General features: G+C 40.7%; 2 protein-coding genes across 5 annotated transcripts in view; one reads left to right on the top strand and one right to left on the bottom strand.

Moving 5' to 3' along the window:
* LOC138186288 (uncharacterized) overlaps positions 1 to 27,351 on the top strand; it is a 356,044-nt gene that overhangs the window by 202,206 nt on the left and 126,487 nt on the right. The gene's annotated exons all lie outside the window — the stretch shown is intronic.
* Positions 1 to 27,351, bottom strand: part of LOC138186276 (zinc finger protein 541) — a 589,272-nt gene that overhangs the window by 507,356 nt on the left and 54,565 nt on the right. Inside the window, exon 2 of one of the 4 annotated variants that reach the window (XM_069125954.1) lies at positions 8,679 to 8,852. The exons of the other annotated variants lie outside the window; for them this stretch is intronic. The gene's annotated coding sequence lies outside the window, so the exon portion shown is untranslated. The remainder of the gene's footprint in view (positions 1 to 8,678; positions 8,853 to 27,351) is intronic. 4 annotated transcript variants of the gene reach the window in all.

Raw genomic sequence — 27,351 nt, 5'->3', positions numbered from 1 at the left:
AAATTCCACCATCCTCCCCCGAGGAAAACGTACTCGTAGACGACACTCCAATCATTTCGAGCATGGTGGAAGAATTTTCAGTACCGGGAATACGAAACGAGTTCCCCTTTGCATCTTCATCGGCGTTTAAAAGCGTCAGAGAAACCTCCGAACTCGCCACGATCTTGTCTTTCGACGAGGACGGCGATCGAGAAGGGCGTTGAATAAATTCGCTTCTGGCCGCGTTTAAGGAGCGATCGGCCGCTATATAGCGGATCGTCTCGTCCATAAACATTAGATAACGGAAATACGAGGGTGGAAAGGGGCTGAAGATAAAGAGGAGCGCGAGTCGGTGCGAAAGAGGAGAGAGGCAGCCGGTAATAGGCGCGTCCATGAGAAATATCGACGAGGGGCGGAATTCCGGAGATGCTATCAGCCCTTAACCTTTACTCTCTCCCTCTCTCTCCTTCTTTCTCTTTCTCTTTCTCTTTCGCGCTCACTTTCGGCCGAAAGGCGAAACGAGCGCCAACTCGACGATGGTATCGCACGCCTCCGAGAATCCGGCTTAATCCGCGAATCGCTTGTTAGCAGTGCAAAAAGCGGCGACCAAGTCGAGGGATCGACCACGCGGCTTCGAATTAGAAGAGAAGGGAACGTCGAGAGAGGTCGATCGTGACGGAGATATCGCCGAGGTAACGCGCGATGTAATTGACTGATAATGGCAGATAGCTTAATATCTCGCACGGCGTGCCACGGAAAAATAGATTTCGCGAAAGTTTGATGGTATCGATGTTGGCACGAGACTTGATGCGGAAAGGCAGGAAGGAAATACTTTGCTATAAGGGCTGTGGCGGATTTAACTCTGCGAGCTTGAACATAATAATCATTTTGGAGCTTCTGAACTAAGCCAAATTCGAAAAAGTTTCGGTCAAGTTAAATCGATGTTTGTCGAACCAAGATGAAGTTAATATTTATATCTGGAGGTTCTTTGGCACATCCGTCAGGATATATATTGAATGATATTCGCTTAGGAGGTGAATATTGACTTGGTGCGTAGTAATTAAAATACACGTCGGTTCACGATTGTCTTCAAAACAAAAAAAAAATCTCGTTGGAGGTATTCATTGTTTTTCACGCATTCCGGAAAACGCAGGACTCCTCCAAAACGCTGCAGAATAGGCCCATCGAGTGATCGATTATACGTGCTGCTTCCAATTAATAAAATTGATAGTTTTATCCCAGTCTTTGTATATTAATAAACGTATTTTCTGTAATTCTGATAATCGTTTATTAATCTCTTTGACAAACACTTTTGAAGACCCCATGGCGTTTCGGGGCAGAAGACTTACAGTGTCATCAGGGTCAAGGTAAAACCGCCCCTGAACGAGAATCATTTTTGTATTGCGTGGAGAAGATACGGACACTCGGTGGTAAAATTAGTTAGGTTTCAAAAGCATGAGATCTTCAATGTCTATAAAAAGTATTGGCACTCATCCTTATTTTCTAATGAGACGCTTTTTCATCAAGTTCTATACGCTTCATTTTCGTACTTCGAAATTCTAATCGATTAACATAGAAATGCTATAATAAATACAATAATATGCCAATGCTTTTTATAGCCAGTTGTATATGAGTTTCGAAAAACGAGATAGAAATTTCAGATAATTTAATGGAACGTAAGGTGTAGAAAACTTGTCAGAAATGTGAGATGTTAATTCGGAGTTACGTGTTCTTCCTTCACAGTAGCAGGTTAATTTTGACGAATAGAGCGATCAAAAATAAATGTGACGTAATTCTCAACACACACCGGTTTACAGCGTTCTATTTTCTTTCCTTGTCAAACTTTGTCCATTCTATGGACATAAATAGAAACAAACCGATATATAAACGTGTATCCTTTGAAAGTTTATCAAAAAATTAGAAGAAAGATAACGAAATATAAAGATATAATGTAGTAAGTAAAAATAGATGGACGATATTTAAGTCTAGTTAAAAGTAGCATAATGCGCAACATTTATAAAACGTTAAAGGAGACTACATCTAAATATACTTAAAGCCGTGAAACTTCTTGCGAAAGACGCAAAACCCAAAGAGCCGGAAAGATTAGGAAAATCACGTCCTGGCTGCGACTCCCATTTAAACCGTCAGCAAGAAAGTTGGATGGCGTAGGCAAGCTTACGAGTAAATAACAAGCAAGAAGAGATATAGTTACACGAAGGAGGCTGTAATTAAAATCGGTTAGTATATACTCGGAGGTAATGAAGGGGCAAACACACAGTTTAGCTATCCAGCGACTCGCGATTTCCTCATACGTTCAGATACAGTCGTATCGTTGAATACGAACAACCCTTGTGTCAGATAACATTCCGTTTTCTATTTGTCGTTTGATACATTTTCCAAATTCGACTGTACATCGACAGTACAAAAGTTTAATATTATTCTACTTAGAGTCTCGAGAATTTTATTTTGCGTGAGAATTTAGGAAATCAGATTTTAAGAATATTTTATATTTTGCTTTTAATTTGACAAGAAATTAATACTACAATATGCTAGAGAAAGTTTCCAATTTCGTTTTAGACAAAATATATTATAACAACGATCGTCAACTTGAATCAATCGGAAGATATTAGCTTCGCAAAAATTCTATTCAATTTTATCCTAAGGTGTAAGACCAAGTTGACGACTAACCACGCATCTAGAAATTTTGAGGCCCAAATCTACGACTATGACAAATTAGAAACCTACGATTGCAACCATCTACCACTATTAACATCCTCGAAATTATCTTGCAAGGAGTCGTCGATCGCGTCAGCAGCAAGAACATCATGCGCACCTATAATCGTATTCCTATGGATGCTGGCTGCGCGAGTGTAATTTCGCAGACGCACACCACTGCATTTCTCCTGTGCATCGACAGCGATTACAATTCCCCGCAACATAATTCCTTCGAATCCCTAATTGCTGCATTCATTCTCGCTCGACTCCATTTCCAAGCGTTGCGCGTTCATGCGTGCGCGTACTAAGGCTGTACACGCTCGAGCGACACGCACGTGCGCGATTTACGCGCCCGACCACCAAACGAAATAACCGCCGCTCACCTGATCTCTTATCAACATCTGGAATCGATACTGCACGAAAGGATACAGAGAATACTGTTATTTTCTCCATCTTCCCTCTGCCAACCTTTTTGGAATAACGACGACGTTACATCTTTGGAAACGCGATAAATCTTTCAAGCTCGCCTGTGATACATGCCGCTTTCGATAGGACGATAGCGCGAAAAACTCGAAGGAAATTCGTCACGCGTTAAAGAAGAATACATGTGGCAGTCGATAACGAAGATACAAATATATATCGAACTTGATAAAGCGACACAGTGAGACATATGTCCAGATGGATATTCGGCAGGACAATGGGAACCACGGGTTTAAAGGATTTATTCGTTTTACCAGTAGATTGGTTTACCTCGCCTGTGAATCATTTTAACGAAGTACGCGAGAACGTAGATTGGGATACAAATTATCTTTTTACGAATGCTTCGCTTCCAATTTTCGGATAAATCGTCGTTCGAGAAAACATAGGATGTTTGAGAAAAAAATAGAATGTAAAAGAAAAGCGTAGGCTGAAATCTACATCAATACACCGTTCAAACACTTTCTCACATTATGTAATTTTCCCAACTTCTTATATCAAATCCTATTCGAAATATTTCATACATTTTTGTATGATAACTGCGTTGCGTGAGTTTTTGCATGCTCAAATTTCCCATAATCCCATAAAAATACGCAGCCCGACGACACGCGTACCCACGACAGATTAAGCTTCGAAGAAGCAGCAATGAGACTAACGAACGATCGCTTAGTCTCCATCCTTGTTCGCAAATGCGTCTCAAAATTGGAACGGATTGAATTCATGGTCGATTTACCACCAGAAGGAGACTCGAACGTGATTCTGGTTAGACAAAAGCTCACGACGAATTCGTCACAGCTCGTACACGTGTATTCGCGTCGCAAAATCGCGGCTGTATGCCGACCGCGACGGAATTCGAGCAACGGCCAAATTCGACGGCTTTAACCAAGAGCCAAAATTGGCTCTTAGGCGCTCCGTAAGGAGACAATTGGACATCGGCCATTCCGCTGAGCGACAGCACAGATGCGACAAAAATATGCACAATTACGCTGAACGTTGGGACGTCGCTTCGTGAATAATAGGCGACCGTTTCTCCATCTTCCGCTTCGTTCCTATAGAAACTCTGGCCAGTGTAGAAATTGGCCCGGGCCACCGTACGACCGTTTTACGGCATCGTTGTCACGACGATTTTTTTCCTCGTTTTTTTATCCAACCAGAATGTCGTACTTGGGTCTCGTCTTACGAAATTTCATTGCGAGCTTCCTCCTAATACGTACCGGTGATAGAGGATAATCCAATTACATAGCAAAGGTTATGTGGTTCTAATTACAAGGATAATAGGATTATTTGAGTTACCTAAGCTTCAACACCTTAAAATTCAATCTTAAACTTTGCGCTAAATTTACGAAACATTTCGCATTCGATGTTACACTCGAACAGCAACTAGCTGTACCTAATAAGTTTGTCATATACGTAAGCCTATCGATAAACTTATACCTGAAAGACGCAACAGAACGAACGATTCAAAATGAAAAGCTTCCTCCGATACTCTGCGGCAAGATAATAGAATCAGAGTGCAGTAGCGCGCACAGCGAAGCGTCGCGTCGCGTCGCAAACGTTGTTCGTGTTTACCGTATGAAACAAGGCGGGCGTAAAATCGGGAAACAAGCTTTTTCAGTTTTCGCTATTGCCCTCTCCACCCTCCTATCAACCCCCTCTCATTCGAGAACGTGGGCGGCGTTCGCGCGACGAGACGATATCCGCGCGAAGATCCGTGCCGATGAAATTCCGGGACCGATGCTATTATCGGGAAGCACTCGTTTTAAAATATACCCCCGGCGTGTGGCATTTGCAATTCCGACGAGGAGTCCGCGAGTTTGCAATTCGTTCGGCAGGAGGCGAGCACGTAGCCGGCCAGACAGCCGAACGCTCGGCCGAGCGTGCGGCGACTCGCATAAACACGCTTCAAGTATCGAGCCCTGGACCAGGAAACGACCAGGTCTTGTGTACCGACAGACGCGACGTTTCCATGCTGGTATAATATGACTTCGTGTCCTGTGCTTGTTAAACGTCCCTCTGGATGCAACGTTATTTATGTACCTTCGAAACAGACGGCCAACGATCGAGAGTCCAGCAAGATGGGTGCGTACAGTGAATCAGAAAAGTATTTGTACCAGCGTTTTTCAATTACCAACTTTGAGCGATTCTAATCTTTTTATAAATACAAGTTTAGTCCTTGCAACGTGCATCATCGTCGATACGAATTTTGAAGTTTGTATCGTAAAAAATATCAACCGTACAAAGTTCGCAATTGGCAACGTATCGTTATACCGCTAATTATTATCGTATAGCGGCGTGTGTAACAAAAGCCGCTGCGTGATAAATGGAGGGTAGCATCTTCCTAGAGCTCGAGCAAGGAATTTGCAAGCGTACCAGTTCCGAGTAGCTGGCTTCCAATGAAGTGAAATCGGTCTTCGCAACGAGTAACCCACAAATTCCCTACCTTAACACATCTTAACAGTACGAATAATTTGTGAGTTATTGTACGCAAATAGCCAAGAGAATAAAAAATACCCGAATGTGTTATTATATCGTGTACTATTGACCGGGTACTTACAACGTAAAGCGCTGTTTTAATCAGAATTCATCATGAACGCAATATACATTCGGCATTCTCCATTAAATCACAACTGAAACACAGCCCACGCATTAATCTATCCTATCTAAACAGATAATTCCCAGCAACAACATTTCAGACAAAATGGGAAAGCCACGAAAGCGCACGACAGTCAATGATACCGCACGATATCGGCGGAAGAAGCACGAGCGGAACGTAGCACACAACTGCCATCGTTAACACCGCGTTCCATAACGACCGAAACAATCCTCGAGCGACGTTGGTTTCAGGCGACAAGGGTTATTTAGCGCATTTACGGTGAATCAGTGCTTTCTCCGTGAATTATAACGTTGAATGTTTATCCACTTCTGACGAGAGACCCTCCACGCGACCGACTCTTCAAAGTGGTACCGTTAATTTTAACGAAGAAATACGGCCCCTTCAGAAGGACGCGCTCCCTTCAAAGCCTGGCCTCGCTTTACTTAGCCGACGTAACTCTTTTTCGTAGCCCCCTTTCCCCTTCCGTTGCTCCCCCTCCCTCTTTATGTGCGCAACGCTGTACCGTGTGTATACCCCAGGTGTGAACGCGCGCTGAATTTTCTCCTTTTTCACCCTATCCTCTCCCCTATCCCGCGCTTCCTTTTCTCTCGACGTCAAAACGACGCCGAAATTGGACGACGGCCAAAAGCGACCCGTGCAGTACGCGAAAAGCCTGTCCTTTTCCTCCATCTCGCCCCTGGCCACCTTCCTATCCCGACCATCCTCGTCACACCTCGTCGTTTCAAATGGGAACCCTCTTCGTTCCCGTGCTATCAATTTATCCAGCCATTTCTTGGCCCTCCTTTGCCCTTCCGTTTATTCTTTTTGCGGACTTTCGTCGCCGCAACCAGCCCACCGTGGATAAATTATTGTTTACTCCGCCTAACATGACGTTTCTTTGGCGAGGTTATCGTTTGTTATTAACAATATTTAGCTGGCGCTCGTCGCCGAGAAGAACGCAGCGAGTAATGCATAGAGCGTTGGCAAGATTCGATGAACAGCGAGAGGAACGTTTGTCGTTGGATTTGCGACGAGAGAATTTGATCCTTTGGTGATTATCTCGAGAGCTACGGAGGGTGACGCGTCTTATTGTTTCGAGAATTCTTCTGAAATAAATATTTTTATGAAACTGTTTCTTTCTCAACTAATACAAATTCGATTTTGTCGCGAACAAAGCGTCGTATCAAATATTTTATTCTATATTTTCGATTCACTTTTTCACATAGAATTATTATTTTATTGGTTGCACGATAATTATAAGGACATTCTGTATAATGCAAAGAATCATTTGTACTTTCGTTTTCATGATATCGTTATATTCTTATTTATTTCCGTATTCTTTACCGCTTCATAGTTTTGCCACTTGTTAAAATTTGTATATCACCAGAGTCCAAATCTTACTATTAACAAAGCCATTTTAGTTATTTTTTCTGCGTATAAGTCCCTATGAAACATGTTCGCCGAAACATGCAAATACGTGAAAGGAACTTTTCATCGACGTCTCGTCGAATTTGATATAAAATCGAATTCGGAGTGTTCAAGACAGGTATCAATAATTCGTTCGGCCAGGATAAAGGGCCGATGTAAATTTAAAGTGCGGTGTATATCGCAGCGTAGCTTTTTTTCACGAATCGACGAGCTGCGTTAAAATTTATACGACACGCGTTTTCATGCGAGAATATCGAACGATCTCTGACACGCGCCGCTCCATTCCTTTTTTCCCCTTTTTTTTCATTTTTCCTACTCCCTCTCCCCCACTTCGTGACACTTTATTTTCGATAGAAAATTTAATACCCGGTGCTGCTGACGCGTGCAGCGAAACAAAGCAGATTTTAATTATGACGCTGAGCCCCGGGACTTAAAATCAACGGAATAACATTAAACGTAAAACGAACGCTCGTTCCGAAAGTAACACGAGCATTGTCGACGAATATTAATTTACTATACGTTATTTCTGCCTTTTCTTCCTTTCTTAATAGCCACTAGTACCATGACACATGATAATTCCTCGTGAAATTGTGTCGCGACGTTGACTGCCGATATGGTAAATACGTGACTGTCACATTTTTGTACATAGACAAAAGATTAACTTTTCACTGCGTTCTATCGATCGATACTCCGCGCTTTTCGCAAAACCAGTGACATAAATCAACAAATAATAGTTTACGACAATACGCGAAGCTCTGTAAAGTATGTATAATCAAAAGTAACAAAAAAATTACTAAAAAAAACTTAATAAAAATTTAAGCGTATTATAATTGTTAAGAGTACGATAACACCGAATATCAGAAACACATACATCACGATATGTACGCAAAAAATATCTACAAATTACAATCGTTCCGATACTTTCGATAATTTCGCTGTATGTTCCAGCTAAAACATAATTTAAACAATATAAAATAAATACGCTTAAATCCTTTTTAATACATCCTGCAATTTTCGTATGAATATCTTGATTAATTAAAAAATTCCAACAAAACCGTCGTTCACGTTAAAAGCTCGTCAATAAAGCGTTAACCGAAATGAAAGGAGGATTTCGCGAACAGAAAGCGGAAAGAACACGCGGCGAAACGAACGTATCAGCATGAAAATACAAAAGAGGTTGCGCCAGGGTGAGGGCGGGGGGTGGAGGGATAGCACGATTGTCGCAGATGAGACGCGAGGCGCAATGCGTTTCAATAAAATTCCTTATATATATTCGGGATCGGGCAAGGGTTTACACGAAAGCGAGTCGAAGGGAAGGTGCAACGCCGCGGAATATTGAGTCGGGGGCTTACGACGTAAACGTGGCCCGTTTCCGTTTTCGCGGTCCTTCCGCGATACACATTCACGCGAACAATACGCGCCCGAAAAGTAGAAATACCCGTCGTGAGACTCACTGCCGCGGAAAATAGAATTTCCAATACGTCACCTCCTAGCTGTTTCGATAACAGAAAACACCGTCTCTCGTGCATCGATTCCGCGATTCTTCGTCTCTCGTTCTTCCGTCGTCTGTTATTCCGATATCCGACTCTTGGTGCTGGTCGGATAAGGTTGGTCTTGGTGCCAGAGCTTTTGTATTATTATAATTGGACTGGGAATTTTTCTGAAATTTCACATTTTTACGAATATAAAGAATGGAATGAAGATATTTATTTCGTTTATTAAATATTACAACAAATATTCTGCTTTCGATGTTTTATATTTTCTTTTCTTTCGTATTACACGCGTACTTTTGGGTGCACTTTGGCACCTTCAAATCGTCCCCATATACGTAACAATTCGCAGTTGAATTATAATAATGTCTCCGGTGTCTCTAAAATTTCGCGAAATAAATACAAATTAAAACCTGAAATTTACACGGAGTCGTTTCATCAAATTTTTTACAGGCGAACGATCAAATAAAAGAAAATACACGAATAACTTGCTGAAGGTAAACAGAAATAAAAAAAAAATACCAAAGAAAAGAAACGTGTATTCCTTTCTTAAGATACTCGCTGGCTGAAAGTGCATCCGAGTGCAAATAGTCGGGACGATTAGTCGGTGGTAAAAACAGAAGACGACGTGGGTCGAGGTGGTGAGAGTGTAATGCACGTATTCCTATAGAACGGAACGAGATGGAACCGAGGCCGCAACTTCCCGGAAACAGCTTCGCCTCGGCTTACGCGCGGCCGTTACAGCCGTTATAGATAGCACCTGTTACCTTTACTCAAGCTCCACCAGTCGCCCCTGGCTCTTTCGCCCCGCTTCAATTCGACGCTCCTCTAACTACTCGAGCATCGCTTTTACATATCGCGCCAGCGTCCTCTTTTTATCCCCCCGCGTCGACGTGCCGGCAATTCTTTCGTGTGTGCACGCCGAGATCGAAATTTTTACAGCCACGGCTTAGAGATGTGTCGTTGCTTGTGACCGTGATTCGTGAGATAACGTAAGAGCAAGGAATAAAAAGTATTATGTATATGCTCGAATGTTCTCCTACGATGGATTTTTAGTAAACGAATAAAATTGAAAGGAGTCGCAGAGTGTAAAATTAATAAGAACGATCTATAGATTTAGAACTTGAACGACTGTGGATGTAAAAGATTCAATGATCGTTTCGAATGATCGATGTATTATACGTACTGCTGATCGAAAATTTAGGTTTACTTTTTCCATTGTACCTATATTGAATCAGCTGCTAACTTTGTTATTTGTATGTTTGGAATGAACGCTAGAAATGTCAATAACAATATCTTTGATTAAAGATCAGAAACAACCTGATCCAAGCAACAACATCGACATCGTAGCAGAACACGTTGGTAACTTTCTGCAAGATTATTGGAATTCTTGACAATTTACAAAGACCCTACCGAATCGTCCCTTCTAGTTCGATTGGTCGCAAACCCTTACCTACAATGTTTATTTAATTCAGCCAACAGTCGCTAATAACCTTTGACGTTGATGCGACTCGGAACTTATAAATAAAAAAAGATATGTTTTACTTCGATGACATACTTTTACCAAGAGCTTCTTTAAAGTGGAAGAATACAAAATTGAGTTTTCCTTGAAATTCTTCGGTTCTATGAAACACATAGCGATCCCAAACATTCCATCAGTACGATACCTACAAACATGTGGCGTAAATATATCATTTGAGAAATATGTTTATCCTAATAAATGGCAGGACTAATACCCAACGTATACTTACAAGAGGATGAAACGAATTATTAAACATTAATACGTTTCTGTTTGTTCAGATAAGAAAAACGAATTAAGATTAAATCCTGGACAATGCTAGAATCTCGACTAAACAAGTAGAACGAGACGTTTTTGATCAACCGCGTGGAACTGCTACGTCTATAGGCTGCATCAACTTATGAGCAGACAAAGTAGAACGGAAACGTTTATGATCAGACCTCGCTCCAAATAAATTCTTTTAAATTCTGTTAACAATTTTAGACGTCAACGAATGATGGAAATTAAACGATCCGATAGAAATTAATCGAAACGAAATTGCGTTCCCTTTTAATTTTCGTAATACGTTGTCAAGATTTTCCATCATGCCACGAAAAGATGCGTCGTGCAATATAACCGCAAAGTTTCTCATCGACGGAAGGAAATTGGTTTGAAAAGAGGCGATCTAAAAAAAACGTAACAACTTGTCCTTGCTTTGGTAGGTCTTGCCGCGACAGGAAATTGATTTACCTGCACACGTGGATTTATCTTTACGCTGTGGAAAATATACTCGTCTTTCCTTTTCTGTCATATCGGCGATCAGCAACGCGGCCTCGCTTATCGTCTCTATCACTTATCCATCTTTTTAATACTTTAAACAGCACTTAAAAGTTTATAAGTCGATCTATAGATTTATTTCTACCGAATATTGAAAATTAAAAATTATTATAACCATATCTATAATGTGTACTTCACATATCACTCGCAGATTATTTCGAATACCGTTTGACTTGAAAATTGTTATAATTTCGTTAATACGTACGTCGTCGATGGCAACGTAAATTTTCACAATGGAAAACAACAGCGTGAGTTGTTCCTGTACTACTGTGCAAAGCTTATATACAAAAATTGTATATGAAATCATAGGGGCACTACAGGTACCAGTGATTTTGAAAGTAGCTTTAAAAAATACACTTTCAAAGCCGTCGAGCAATTTAGCTTTTCAATTATTTTTCGCAAATGGTTTCGTGTTATTAAAATATGGATCGGTGTAACAAAAAATAAATGGAAATTTCTCTCAATCTTACTTTTCATCGCTTTGCAAAGCGTTTCCATTTGCAAGTATATTTTCAAATTGTTTAAAAAATTATTCGACGTTTAATCTGTTGCTAAGCTATAAGATTAAGCTATAAGGTTAACAAATAATCACGAGATCGGTTTACTTAGTCAACACACGAACCTTTTCTAATTCTAAATTCTAGCTTACGCTATTCAGAAGGACGAGATGGATGGTAGCAAGCGATTCTTAAACAAACGAAATAGAAATAAATAATTGATCGACTTAATTCTGAACCAAATTGTCGTGAAAGTAAAGCGATAGTACAATAACGATACACAAGACACATAGATACTTATACGTTTATCATTCATATTATTAATACTTCATCTTTATGTGAAGCAATTATTTGAAGATCTAAGATTACGAACGGATTACTGAAAGATTGTAGGATATAAACGGCGCTAACTATTCAAAAAGATTCAAAGCCCTGATGGCCAAGAAATTCTATCTCAAAGCGAAATCGCCATTGCACCTCCGATTCCTTACGAATGAAAAACAGCGCGTCGGATGTCTCTACGATGCAAGCAGAAAATCCAACGTCTGTAATCCTGAAACGTCTTTGACGTTGCGGAATAACGTTCGTTTCCAACGATATCGCAACGAATCTCTGTCTCGACGAGTTATTACCATCGAGCTTGGGATCTCGAGGCGCCACACGGATAAGATTATTCACCGATGTTCTCTTAATCTTAATAGAATTACTCTCGAATCGAGAGATTCCCGCGATCCTTCCGTAATCCCAGTTTCGCTCGGTGGAGAGCTGCAAAACCATGGAAACGTAACCCGAATCGTGCCTGGCCGCGTCCACCATTTTTAACCACGTTGGTGCAGCTGGCCACGACGCGATGGATCCATGGAATTCAACTTATTACGGGCGTACACGTGTACGTTGCCGCGTGTAACGCGCGCACTACATTCGCTCTTAAGTTACAATCAGTTCGACAAGTAGCAACGTGTCACCGACTGATTGTGCCAATATACCTTGCCGTTTCCGCCCGACCGCTACATCCAATCGGTTTTCATCCCTCCTTGCTTCCTCTCCTGCCTCTCTTTCTCGTCTCTGCATCTGGACGGCGATCGAGCATTTTTCCTCTTCGCATCGAGTTTGAAATCTGCGAGTGTTTCTTCGTATCGTTCGCTTTCGTCTTGCGAGAAACCATTTCGCAGTTAATATTTTAGTCGACGAAGAGAAGTTCGTTTATTGCTAATACAATTTCCCTATTCATGGATTCGAAGCTGTTTTCCTTTTTTCTTAACGCGTTGTCAAATTTTTGCTAGAAATAAATTCGTATCACCGTATTTAAAAGATTTAAAATCGATTTAAATTTGATTCGTCAGGTATGGTGATGTTCGATAGGTTTGGTGATACATAATGTATCTTGTTAACATTCTCATCGAAATATAACATGCAGAAAAATGTAACGTAACAGGCGATTTGAAAATCAATTCTACGTTTCCTCTAAGATTTTCTTGAATAAGGATATTGAATTTATTTCAGCCTATATTTTAACACCGCTATATTCCTAGCGAATCTTTTACATTTGACAAGAAGAATTTCAGCTGCTTTTCTGAAACCTCGTAAAGAAGCCGAATTCTTTCTCTAAACTTCATAACCATTACCAACGCCTGCAAAATTCCCGCGCAGATAAGCGTAGCACCCGTATACTTTTCCATCGCCCTATACCTCCTCAACCAGTCATCTACCTATCCAATAGTTCCATCTGCGTCTCTCTTCTTCTCCGTGCTCTGCGTCCGCTCCTTTCATCCCTGGTGACTGAGCGTCTGTTCGCAAACTTAGCTTCAAAGACCGGATGCAATTAGCGAGCAAGAAAGATCCACGTTGAGGGAGAAGGGAGACCACGAAGGAAGAGCGAAAGAAGCCGAAGAAGATAAAAAGGAAAAAAGTAGAAAGAAGAAGAAGGTTTGAAGGGATGATAGGAGGAGGCAGTCGGCCGTTTGCGAGCAAGATTTTCACGGAATCACGATCACGTCCATCATCGGTTCCTTGCGAAAGTAATTGGTACTACTGCGAATTCGCGTAATTGATCCGAAAACGTTTTTCGAGCGGCACGTCGCGTCGCCAACGAATCCCTTGGATCCCTGAAAGATTTCTCTCGTCCTCTCCTCGCCCCCGCTTCTGTCTGCTTCTCCATCTTCGGATAGAAGGTAATCACCGGGTGATTACGCCGCGTACTAACACACGGGCACATTGAAAAAAGAAACGAAGAATACGATCGTTACAGCGCTCTCCTTTCGATATCCTCGACGAAGGCTACGATAATTAATTAGTCAGGTCGGCTGATTTACTGATCGCGAAATAGCAAGGTACCTGGCTCGCCGACCTTTGATCCGCTGATTTTGATCGAGATTAACGTCGTGCGCCAGTTACGCTGCCGTGCTTCGACTTTGATTCGACAGAGGAAAGGAAGCGAAAGAAGCGAGCGAAAGAAAATAAAAAAAAAGGACGACTTAAAGGAGTAAACAGAGACGAGAGCGAAAGAGAGAACGGCAGGCAGATCGGAGAAGAAAGTGGAAGAAGGCTGGTCCGCCGCGTAGAAAAGTTGCATTGGTGCAGCGGTCTGGTTGGCTGCTGCTGCTACTACCGCTGCTACTACTACTAGCAGCGCTCTCGGAGCCGCAAGTAATTAGAGAAAAAGTCGCGACCCAGATGTGGGCGAGCGTGTCGATCGATTACAGAGCGTAGCCTCTCTTTCCCGCGCCCAGGAAAATTTTCCTTTCGAGAAGCTCGCTGGAGAATGTCAAAAAGATGGATGCATGTTTCACGGTAGCCGCCGCGTCGTCATTCTTCTTAGATGGTCGTTCAGTGTTTGCAAACGACTATCTGACTGAGAGAAAGTCATAATTTTCGTCATTTTTTCTTGCCTGGTATCCTTATTCATTTGAAGTTCCTAATCTCGCGAAAACTCTTAATCAGAATATTATTTACTTAGAAAGATTATTTCAGTAGACTTATACGAGTATCGAAATCCCGTCATCTTTCTATCGCAATTCTTAGGTAAACACGTTCCTCTACAAAATTTATAATACGTGAAACGATCTACTTTAAATATCTTTTTTTACAACGGGAGAAGTGGTATTCTTTAAGATCACCGATCGAAGAGGATTCTTCAAGATTACTGACAAACATAATTCATCTCTATGTACTCATCACTCCAATTATATAACTAATTTTTATTCCTACCAATCTAAATGATATAGTAATTGAGAATCTTTAAGGAAAATTTGAATAAATAAAGGACAAAAATTAGACAATAGGAAATGACGAAGCTTAGGTGTTTTCCGTACGTTGCCATCATTCCTCCTAGATGAACGCAGTCTTTTCATCTTGCGCCATTACTTACAAACGCAAATCTATGAGTTTACGACGTGTCTCGCAGAACCGGAAATGGCCATGGACGAGATTCTCGCAATGCTATCGTAGTTATCGGAGCAATTAAGGGAAACGAGGGTCGCGAGACCGTTATAAAGCTCGTAGCTAGTTTTCGCAACACCGTGCAGCTTGTTACGTCTTAATCCCTCGAGTTGCGTGCAAGTGGCTTCCCAGACTGATTCGCGATTAATTGAAAATATTTGTCCGCTTCGTGCGAGTTTTCGAATTCTCGACTTTGTCGAAGGGATCGTGGAACAAGGTTTTTTGAATTCCGGTTAAATTGAAATGAACGAAAGATGGAAATTATCATATCAAATATCGTATCGTGTATATATTCGTTGAAATTATATTCTGCATAGGTGTTTTCTTAATCTGATAAAGTAATATTCTAATATTATCGTGTTAGTAAGAAAGAATAACGATGAAATAAAATTACATCGTCTATGACTTTTTATTTCATCAAATTTTAGATTTATAAAAGATTTATAAAAATATCATTAACTTTTTACAAAACGTCGTAGATTCGTCGTCGTATAAAAGACTCGTATCTTTGTATTTAATGTATTCTTTACTCGAGTACTTTCTTCGAAGGTCCAAAATGAAAAATCAAACGATCAATGAGATTCTCCGTACAGTACGAGATACGAACATGTACAGACGCCCGAGTTGAACATTTAATTACCAACGCACGGTGCATCGATGTTCGCAAACTATTTGAAATCAATCGTTTGGAAACCACGTTATACTCGTAACTATATGTACGTAGAAAACTGATTAATCATCTAGCCATAAAAGGTTCTTCCTACGATCTCATCAATCTGACATCGTCTGAGCTGCGCTGAGTGAAAAAATTCGCAAAAAATGTCTATTCTCGATCATTAAACAAAACGAGAACTTCGAAAGGTAGGTCTTGATGAAACTGGTCAAGTTAAACGCAGATGGTGGAAGTGTTCTCGCGCGCGTCCATTATACTCGCATAAAGGATTCCATCTAGGCGTTCCCATTATCTCGTAAAAATACGACTCTGTTCGACTCTGTGGAAAAAAGGTCGCGATCATTTATACCGCGATTTAATAGCAGATTAACGAGGCAATTTGCGTCAAAGGAGGGTAGCCGGGTCGTTTAATCGGCGGAGACGGCTAATTTGTCATCGACATCGATACCTATCTACTCGTAATTTCGTGGCGGATAATTCGTGCGGCTCGTAGATCGGCCCTGACCGCTTTCGCTTCCTTCCTCTCGCCGATCTGTAAAACTAATTGATCTCGTTCGCGACGTTTTTCACCGGCCATCCACGCCACGAAGATCGATCTTCCGTCGTATTGGACGCGGCCGTGCGAAGAACTCGCGGTAATTAACGGGCCGAAACATTTTTAAATATTGCCCATAGATAGCGTTTAATTGATAATTAAGGGCCGTGTAATTAGTCGAAATTCGTGTACAATGCGCTTCCTTCGCGCTCGCGATGTTACAACGTTTACGGGAAATTAATTAGCTCCGATACATTTATCACGGCCGATCAAAACGTGATAAATTTAAAAGGTCTTTTGCCTGGACGCAACCGCCTCCTCTCGCGAGTTTACCATTATCGAAATTGTCTATAGGCGGCTGTTAAATGATTGTAATTAATTTACTGTGAAATGGATACCGAGCGGCGCCGATGTTGTCTCAGCCAATCAACGTGCGAAATTCGTTTCGAACGCCGGCTGACACCTTCTGTCCCGAAAACAGACATCATCCGTTCTAATGAACGTTCATCCATCTTCCAATTACATTTCGATAATAAGTTATTGCATCTGATTAGCCTGCTCTCTGTTGTTTTGTTATCGATCGTCGATTACCAAAGGCAATCAATTTTTCTATTGGAAAAGAAAAAGGTTTTCAATGCCTAGATAAGCTACAAAATATTTACCGGATTATCGAAACGATTATTAATACAATCAATGAATACACATCGTACTTATGCGCGTCAAATTGAAATCAAAAGATATTACTTTTAATTACACGATACGTAAGAAGATAATATGCCTACGAATCCCTAATGATCATACAACATCAGAAGCTTCAATAAGTGTACGAAGTGTAATAAGTGTACGAACGAATACTTACGCAGTCGACTCTGTAGAAACCAACAGCTTCTTCCGCTCATAAAAATCAACCACCTTAGCAACTGAGAAAAAATCTCGATACGTCAACTACCACTAAAAGGATTAACCATTCGGGCAACCTATCCAATCTGCAGCTTCCAACTTGTTCCGACAAAAAAAAGTCCTTTACAAATCCAGCACGACATCTACTCTCTGCCGTGAGACAGCCCTCAACCTCGATCCATATTCCCCTGTGAAAGAGGGAATCGAGCGAACGTTCCCAGAGCCAAACTGCACCAGCCAGAAACACCCTTTTCCCAGCCAGGTCAATTCTCGGCCTTCCAGGATCCGTCTTGCAAATCATGCAAGGTCGTTCGTTTTCGGAAAAATGGGCGACGCTGGCGTTTCCAACCGGCGACAACGCGGCGTCCCTTTACGAGCAGCTTTTGGCCAGTGGCATGTCGTTGGCCCCCGAAACGGGTTTTCGCCGAATGTCGCTCCCTTGCGGCCGGTCAGCGGGGAGTTTTACGCGCGTACGTGCGGTATTGATCGTTACGCGCGAGAGCACGCCGCTTTTTACCGGCCATGAAATTTTCCCTAGATTACGGTGGATTTGGCGTGGTACACGGCGTGCTCGCGACCACCACGCCGGATGGCCGCTGCTCGTATTTAATGGATAGTTAAGTGGAGGTTTCCTACGTGGTACGAATATGCCCCAACTCGAAACCGCGTCGCATGTGTCGCGAATACGCGCGCGGCCAGAGTTGGCGAAAACGCGTGGCCAACTCCGCGGACAAACCTGTACGATCCCCTTCCACTGCTTCTCTGTTGTGTTGGTGCTTGTCGTTTTGTATTCTGGAGTTTTACGACGTGGACAAGAAGCTCGGAACGACGTTTTTCTCTTTTTTGTCTTTTTGTCTTTTTTTTTTTTTTTTTGTTTCGAGAGAAGGTCTGATATAATTGTAACATTTTCGTTGAGAATAGACCTAACTTTGTTCTACAGAAGTTGAGAATTTTTGTTTCTAGCGATTTTCATGGCTCTTGCAGATTTATATTTTAGAAGTTGTTTTTCTGGTGGGAGAGGATTTAAAGGTACTCGTCTCTTGTAAACGTCAATGAATTTCAGATTTCTTTCTTTTCTAATTATTCAAGACGCTACTTTTCGTCGCCTATGTATTTTCCATAAGAGAAATCCTCTGTACTTGCAACGGTTGATGCAAAAACACGCGATATTAGTTACGTTCCTGTAGGCAGCAAAATTTTGCGACTATATTCCGTAGAGTATAATTTGATCCCGTGCTCGAAGGTTTATCTGAATTTCTGTTTCAATAAAAGGGTTAAAAATCGATCGGAAGCTACATAGAAGCAAAGTAGAACTGGTCTATTGAACCAGGAATCGGAACCGACGAAATCGCAACCTGGGTGAGTTTCATAGAGAAGAAGAATCGATCATCGTGGCCTCTTATTTCCCGCGAAAAATCGCTTATCCACCACTTGCGCGCGTAATTGCGCAACAGCCACGGCATAGAAACGACCCGCGTATTAGGAACATAACCACACGAAACACGTACCTATAGTGACCGAACCGTTTCTGAAGCTGGCCCTAGAACGAATGAAACGCCACAACATTCCTATATAGAAGCTTTTACGGCCTGCTTTAGATTATACGCATGAGATAACGACCGAAGAAACAGCGGCGAAGCGAGCTTTTATTTGCAGCCGACGGAGAAGGTATGCGAAACCGCCCTCTCGCTTTTTCCTCGTAACGCGGCTGGTCCGATCTCTTTAAGTTAGCCCCTTTCCCTTCTGCAACAACGACCTCTTCATCTTCTTCCTTCTCTTCTGCTTCTTCTTCTCTTCTCTCTACTTCTTCTCGAGATCCATACTCGAGCTCGAACTTAACTTGCCGAACGATTCGTTTCTCGAACGAACGAGAAATACGAACTAGTTGTGGAATTGACAGGGTTTTGCCTGTCCGGTTTATTTTCCTTTGTCTCTGGTGGGCAGCAGGAGGACTGATACGATTCGGGATTCGAGTGTAGCAAGCGTGAGAGGTAGGTCAGGGCGACACTGATACGCCCGCTGTTATCCACTCAGGTGACGTTCGAGTGGGTTTGTGTTTGAAGGTGATCAGAAGTTTCTTGATATTGCGAGATTATCGATGGAGATTGATACATAAATAATTAGATGGCGGACATTTGTGCGAATTCATATTTTCATGAATAGAATTAAAAGAATGGAATCTAGGTATGGAACTGTTTCAAAAACGGGAATCTCTCGTTGACATGATAATGTCCTTTCATTTATTAAAAATAAATTACATCGTACTTGTACAAGGGTTAAACCCGAACAAACTAACATTGATTCGATTTTTTCCACCTTTAGCATGGTTTCTATCTATGGAAATAGTCGGACGTTGGAAATATATTCTTCTCGTTTAAGGGATAACGCGATTAACTAAATAATTGCAATTTCCTTTAAAGAACAAAATATTCCGAACAGACAAATATTGTTTAAGAGAAAGAAGAAGAAAATGGAAGATTGGGTTGGCTTTCTGCTACTTCGTTTCCTTGTTGAGTGTTGATTATTCGGAATTTGAATTCATTGGCGATTCGTATGCGCGCCACTTAATAGGAAATTCCGTTTTCCTATCGGACTTGTCCTATCGGTAAGATTCTTTCGTTATCCTTCCCCCCTTCTTTCCCCGCTTTCTTCCCGGAATCGTAACTTCTCTGTGCTTCTGCGCCAGGGAATCGCGGTCACGTTCCAACTAAGTTCAGTCGTTCGTACAAAAAGGTGATTTATCTCGACGATGAAGGGGAAGGTATTTAGATTTCCTTCTCCAACGTTACCTCTTCGAGGCAATTTTTAACTCTGCTACAGTTCTGCCGATTTCCTTTACACTTTTTCCATCGGTCGATTCGCTGGTTAAACATTCGTAGATACAAAAACGGATATTTCGAATAAATCGACATCATAATCTGTGAAATTTCTTGAATAAATACCTTAAGCGCTGTCGATTCTCTAAGAAAACCAATCACTAAAATAAATATCTTTTTAAGTAGTTTACACTCTGGAAAATTTCTAGTTTGCACTCTACTTTTGGCAAATTTTAACTTATTTTCTTTCTTACTGATAAAACTTCGAATAAAATATTAATTTTACCAATATATAAGAACTGTGTTAATCCGCGACATTCGACTATAATTAAACACCGCTGTATTTGAAGGTAAATTACATACTCGTTCTTCTACCCTCGAAAAATTGGCATTCGATAGTGACATAAAAAAATACCCAAGGGTTGACAATCGAAGAATTTTTGTTCTCTTCTAAAATTAATTATACTTCGGCGTAATTGGAAAAAATTAATTAATTACACAGCGTAAAGTTGAAACTTAAATAACGACACTTTATATATCAATTTCTTCGAAATCTTACATCGAGTATGAAATATCTGGAAATCCTGAAACCCTATAAATCGTGTTTAAAACATAAAATCATCTTTAAAGCGCATTCTCACAAAATGATCTCTAGATAACCGTACGAAATGAATCAAGGGATTTGCTCGAGTACCGCGCGAGTATGGCGATTATCGAGCAGGTCTGTCGTTCAGTTTATACCGCGTTCATATGTTAGTGTCGCTGTACTGCGGAAACTTGAGATCGCCTACACGAAAGTGGCCGGAGAGATCGTAAAAACGAGCCTGATCCTTTTATCGCCAGCACCCTTACTGGCCCACTGTGGATTACGTCCGCGGAAGCCAGCATGGTCAGTATCAATAACGGTTTCATCGTCGTGGCGTTTGTCGCCATCGTAATGTTTGTTCCAAAGGTGCGATCGTTTACGTGCGATAGAAATATTTCTGAAGAAAATCTTCATTCCGAAGCTATTCATCGAAACGAACGAGAATTTAACTGTTTAAACAGATCTCTCCAATAAATAGGAATTCTTTCTGTACTTTGTAAAACAGTAAAGTTCTTACTTTTATAATTAATAATCCATGTGAGAAACATCGAAGTTTGTCGAACGGAAAGAAAGTTAACACTAGAACTACAGATAGTTAACACCAAGCTATTTCTAGCAAAACCAGCAAAAATGACTGGTCTTTAAAAAATACGTAACAATAGAATATTTTTATATTTATTGATTTATTACTTTCTCACAGAAGGAATTCCATGTTATGTAGTACATTTTTGGTATTATTAATTCATCTAGGACCATGATCCATGATCTAGCGATCTAGCGATCGATCCGGAATTTTCCTGATAACCGATATCGTCATCTCGAATGATACGCGGTAAAAATTTTAGAAACATGTGGCAAGTTTTACGAAACGAGGAAACTGGTTAATTGGGGTTCGATAAACAGATTTGCATTTTGACAAGTACCAGTCATTTCGACTGGTATCGGTATAAGTCTCCTTGATACAAAATTATTTTCAGTTTAAATAGATAAAAAACAAAATAAAATTCAATATATTATTCTTTTAGTTATCGTTGCGAAAATCATTACATCATTGGAGGAAAAAGATATAACATGAAGTAGGAATTTTCAAGTAAAATTGTAAAACCAGTGAATTCGACTGGTATGATAGTTCTACTGTTAAAGCATTCGTAAAGATGAAAATGAAAGATGATTTGCAATTGTCAATTTATGTTTTATACAAACGTTTATACAAATGTTTTTTGTGAACGTGTTGAGCTTCTCCTAATTCTAGAATGCATTCGATACGCGTAATTGGTTTATCCTGTAAGAACATGAGAAACGACGAGGTATTTCCAGCGTTCACTGCTTACTTTGCGTTGTAAGGGTATCCAGAATTCAGGTTTAAAGGGTCAACCTCAAAGAAATGCTTTTACGAGTGATACTAACGTGAAAGCCGGCTTCCAGTTAGTCATATACATTTATCTATGGATATTCATAATCCATTTGCGTTTCAAAACTCCTGCTGAATCACAATCTTAATATAGGGTTTTAAAGCGCGGTGTTATAAGCGATAATAGCTTTGAGAGTGTCAATTTGTCTTTGAATAACTGCAGAAGTAAAATGTTCGTGAACTGAAACGTTCGAAACGAATTTTACGATGGTATTACGTTATGGAAATAAATTTAAGAAACGAAGCTTTTTATATCATATAATTTAAATAGAATCTAATGTAAGGTTGACTCTTTTAACAATGGAAACTCCGGAAAAAAGGTTCCATTGCAAAATATAATTCTATTTCTTAAAATGGATTTTAAATTATATCGTAAGTTTAAGTGTAGAACGAAACAGTACCTTACTCGAAATGTAAGATAAACTGAAAATTGTTATTCCGACGAAACTTTTACAAAGAAGTAGAATAATCTTGTTGATCAAATTCCAAATACGTACTACGAGTCTCGAAACGTTCTGAAATATTCTTTCTTCCGATTCGTAACTCTTTCTCGATTTCTTTGGAATCCTTCTTTCGCTCGATCTGTTTCCCTTTGAATTTTCGCCCACGTCGATCCTGTTTTTATCTCTCCTTGTTGGTGGCTATTGCTCCGAATTCACCAGCCATTCTTCTCTCGGCCGATGGAGTCGGAGTTCGAGGTCGGATATCGATTTGCCGCGTTGGCACCCTCGAAATCCTTCTCAAGTCTCATACTTCATACGCATCGTCGAGAAATTGAAAGATATCGCACCCTTTTGTTCAAAGGGAACGGCTGCAATATGTTTCGTTGAAAATCAAAAATTGCGCGTCGACGGTTGAACGCTTTGAACGATGCTTCCCTCAAATTAGCTTTCTACCACCAAACCTTCTCTTCATTTGCGGAAATTCATATTCCCATTCGTATTCGTGTTCGTTATACTTTGAAAATATTACAGTATCTAGTTACAAACTAAATTAATTAATAAATTTCTGCTCGTCTGTTTCAAACTTATTTCTATTTTGGAAATAATAGAACCGACAACTTGTACTTGGCTATTATTAAATTAAATGATACGTGCAATAATAAATATTAAGAAAACACGATTATCGATATTCAAATACCATAAAAGAAAACTATCTAAATGTTGACCATATAGCAAATTCCCAGCGTTCTACTAATGTTACGTTACAACCTCGGTTTATTAACTCACCGAATGAAATTCCCAGCAATAGCATAAAAATTCAACTGGCAATTTTCGTTTCTCCGTTATTCATCAATTTCATTATCCATAAATCCCAATTAAAAATCTGTCTCGTCGCATATTCTACCTACCATCGATATCCTCGTCAAACGAAATTTGTAGGAAACCAGTGAAATTTCACTTGCACCGACAACATAAACGAAACCATAGTGTCCTCGAGCGAAATCAACGGACTACACCGAAACCCGTCTCTTCGGGATATTTTTTCCATTTCGGTCAGTACGCAACGCAAGCTCGCCTTTTCCGCCGCATGAAAGTTTCATGCGCGTCGTAACAGCTCGCAACGGGGTACACAGAGAATCAAAAATTTGCTTGCGTAATAGGTTGAAATGCGCACGTGGGGAGAGAGAGAGAGAGAGAGAGAGATTTTCGCTCGGCAGTTTGCCTTCCGTCGATCGGACTGTTTCTGAAAAAAATTTTTTTTCCCTTACCTGCCCCTCTCCCTCGTTCAACCCTTACCTTTCGTATGCGTCTATTTTCGTAAAATAAACGCGCTACGTGCCAGACGGAAGCCCGTGGAAACTTTTTTACGCTCTAATAGCCACGTTTCAGCCCGGCGGGTTTGCAATCTAAACGTGACACGTACGCAACGCTCGCTCGCTATCTCTTGTGCAGCCACGCCGGCAACCAGACCGCGTTGCGCCCGTCCGGCGGCCGACACGTACCTGATAACCTCGATAATTCATGGAGATACAAAGAACTAATTTTCAACGAGCCGCAGTGCGGCCAGTTCGCGAGACACGAACGCCGTGACCGTGCGGTCTCGGGGTAATTTCGTTTACACCGGCCAAGAGGGGAAACTTTCGCGGTTACACGCGTTTCCTATGCTAGTTAGTTAGGGTAAAGCAAAGGACGAAGGTCAAACGGGAGAAAACCTGTCGGTCGAATGGATGGCCTTGCTCTTATTCCTAGCCTCGTTACCAGTGGCGGTTTGGTTGGGGGTAGGTTCTTCCGTTTGGTTTTGGCAAGAGTGATCTGATTTTTTGACTGCTACAAACGTTCTATTTGATTATAATGCACGAATTGGTAGAAATTGAGAATAAATTTATATGGAGGTTGAATGAAAGCGTGGATAAGAAAGGTACGCGAGCGAATCTGATTTTGCAGTTAGCAGGTAGGAATTAATGATTTACGAAGTGGAAGATTTTTAAAGAGACGTGTTTCACTGAATCGTGAAAAATACATGACTATGTACGTAAAAGTTACGAAGCTAAAACCGTGTGCGAAAGAGAAAATGTTCAAGTTTGAAATAATGCATAAATGACGTGGAAAGAGACAAAAATAATTCTTGGGGAAAGAGATTTAGAAAATTGATGGAATAAAATTGAACGTTTCGTACGTTACAAGTCATAATGTAGTTTGTATAAAAATAAATTTGCAACATAAATCAAAGGTACGACAGTATAGCGTATCTGTTTGATTAAAATTGAATTTACATTAAATACGATGTTATACGATATGTTTGGTAGGAAATGAATGTTTCTACTTGCGCAGACCTCGATAATTTCCTTCAAATTCTTAGGGAGTAGAACTGTCCGATCAATGGTAATCCTGTTCTACTTGCCGTACTAAACAGAGCTTAGATTCCTTTTATATTCTTGTCCACTTATATGCTTAAAAATAGAACTGTTATGGTTATTAGACCGGAAGCGTCGTCCTAGTTAACCATCTATCTTAACAGGAACAGTTCCATTGTATTTACATGATTAAATGCAGCAGCGGTCTACTTGCTCGATCAGGAACGGCCCTATTCTACTTGTACACCGGTTACTTTAATTGCTCTACCATTTGTTTGAATAATAACGAACTAGTTCTCTTCCACATCGACTCCATAAAGCGACTGTTTTTGAACATGAAGAGCAATCTACACGCATGGAGGCACGTGTAATAAATTCTCTATCACGTAACAAGGTCATGATAAGAAGTTCTATTTCGAACTATTGTCCCACCTTCTGTCTGATCACGACACGTCCTATTCTGTTTGTCCAACCGCGATCGACTAAAAATAATCTTAACTGATAAAAATAAATAAATAAGTTTATCAAATTCTTAGTATTTGGAACGTATTGATACAGTTATCGAGAAATTAATCTTAATCAAAAATTTAAGCTACGCAATTAATTAATCAACAGTTTTTAAAAAACGTTTTCGATGCTTTATTAACAAGGACAGTCTTTCATTTGCATAATTTTAACGAATAATACAATTTGTATTAAAAATACGTTGTACAATACTTATTGAAAAACAGCATTGACTAAGTAAGCTGAAAGTTTCGTTGCACAGCTAAGCGGCAAAAGCAGCATGAATGAACTAGGAAAGGAAAGTAATAAAACGGGCACCATAAATCACCGACAAAGAGCTCTTTCTTTCTTCAAAAGGCACAAAGCAGTGCTCCCCGTTCCTGAAATTTGCGGAAACTACGTAAATAAAACGTTATACAAAGATTTCTAACGTTACGCTATTACAATTTCTCTACCGTCAAAAAAAAAGTCAATTCGCCTAAATAAAAGAATTTTTAATTAAGAAAAAGATTTAGTCGATAAATCAATCTCTCTCTCTCTCTGAATATTCCTTATACGAAACTACGAACGTCCCGAAAGAAACTGCTACAAATTCTACAGTCAGAACGATCATAGATGACAATTTCACCTTGATCCCTTGATCTCAACATGCTACGCAATATACACCTTTCGTATTTAAATTCAAAAACCGATACACTGTGAATTAACCATTAACACATTAATTCAAACACATTGTTATCGTATTGGTAACGATCGCCTATCCTGCTACAAACTAACGCTGTACACTATATTTATTAATTGCTTCTGCTAAGTAGAAATATAAAGCTATAGTGCCTTTTTATACTTCTTAATGTACAAATTTCCTTTCGTTCAACCAGGTATAACGTCGAAAGGTTAATAAGAAGAAAAAAGACTCCAACAATTGGCGATTTCGCGGCGTTCGAGTGCCAACAATTGTTGGTCGCGACCCAAGAGTGCGTCTGTCAGATACGTCGGAAACGCGGGACGGATATCGATGGCCTCTCGATGCTCGACTGCCGCCGAACGAGTATACACGGGGCGCGGAAACGTGGCCGCGTGTACCGACGGAGACAACGCGAAGGATCGGTTATCGTGAAACGTTTGACAGTGCGCTGTGTCCTGAACAGCGACACGCCAACACGCCGCGCCAGAGAACTACACGCTAGCACACGCTCGTATTACGAGAGTGTGCACGCGGTTATACTCGCTCGTCTCTACGACGCATTGTTCGACGTAGGCGCGCGGAGTTCCGCATGACCAGTCGACGCGCGATAACACGACATTCATACGCGACGAGCCACTGTTACGCTATTTGCCATGCTGGCGGATCAACGGGTACAGGTAACGCCAGCTGCGCTCTCGTCGCGTTTCTACGAGATTGTGGATGTTCCCCAACGATTCATGATGGCGGACGAGGCAAAGGGATGTAACAGGATTTTCAACAAATTGCAAAGGTTCTGCCGGTTAGTGCGTCCAGCTTGAAACGGATAATGAATTTACCACGTTACGAATTTAGGTGCACACCTAAAGGGCAATTATTGGGAAAGTTTCTGGATTATCGTTTCGAAGATGGGTGCTGCGTCGACGATGCGGGGTGTGGCTGTGATGAACAAGGATGCTTTAGACGAAGGATGCTTTGATAACCAGGTTTGTGATTTTACAATACGTCGCTGGTACCTGTTGTTACTCTTACTTGGTTTTAGTAGTTTTATATAAAAGGCGATCGATATTTTCGAAAATCGTGTGTTATTCGTTAATGAAGAATTTTTACTGTATTTGGGCGAAAGTAAAGCGAATTGCTACTTAGAGAAGAAGAGCGAGGCGGAAACTTTTCTTCCGAGGCGTTGCCTCAGCGTTGTCAAAGTCGTCCGAATATCGCGAGAGTCGTCTTAGTACTGGCGGACTCGTCCCATTGTCAATGTTGCCGAAGCTGTCATAGCGTGGCGAGAATCTAATACATATTACAGTGAGAATGGTCCTCATGGTATTAGAATTGTTTTTGCATTCTACAATTCTAACGATTTACAACATGATCATGAATATATTATGAATGCTTATATTATGAATATAGTTATATATAGTAAATGACAATACATAGAATATTATCATTTCCTACGAGACTACATAATACATGCGAACAAAACTATACACTACGT

This window comes from Bombus flavifrons, chromosome 13 (genome assembly GCF_040668555.2).
Source record: "Bombus flavifrons isolate JBK064 chromosome 13, iyBomFlav1_principal, whole genome shotgun sequence".
NCBI lineage: Eukaryota > Metazoa > Arthropoda > Insecta > Hymenoptera > Apidae > Bombus > Bombus flavifrons.
Note: the sequence above shows the minus strand (reverse complement) of the source record. Positions and strands in the feature narration are given on the sequence as shown.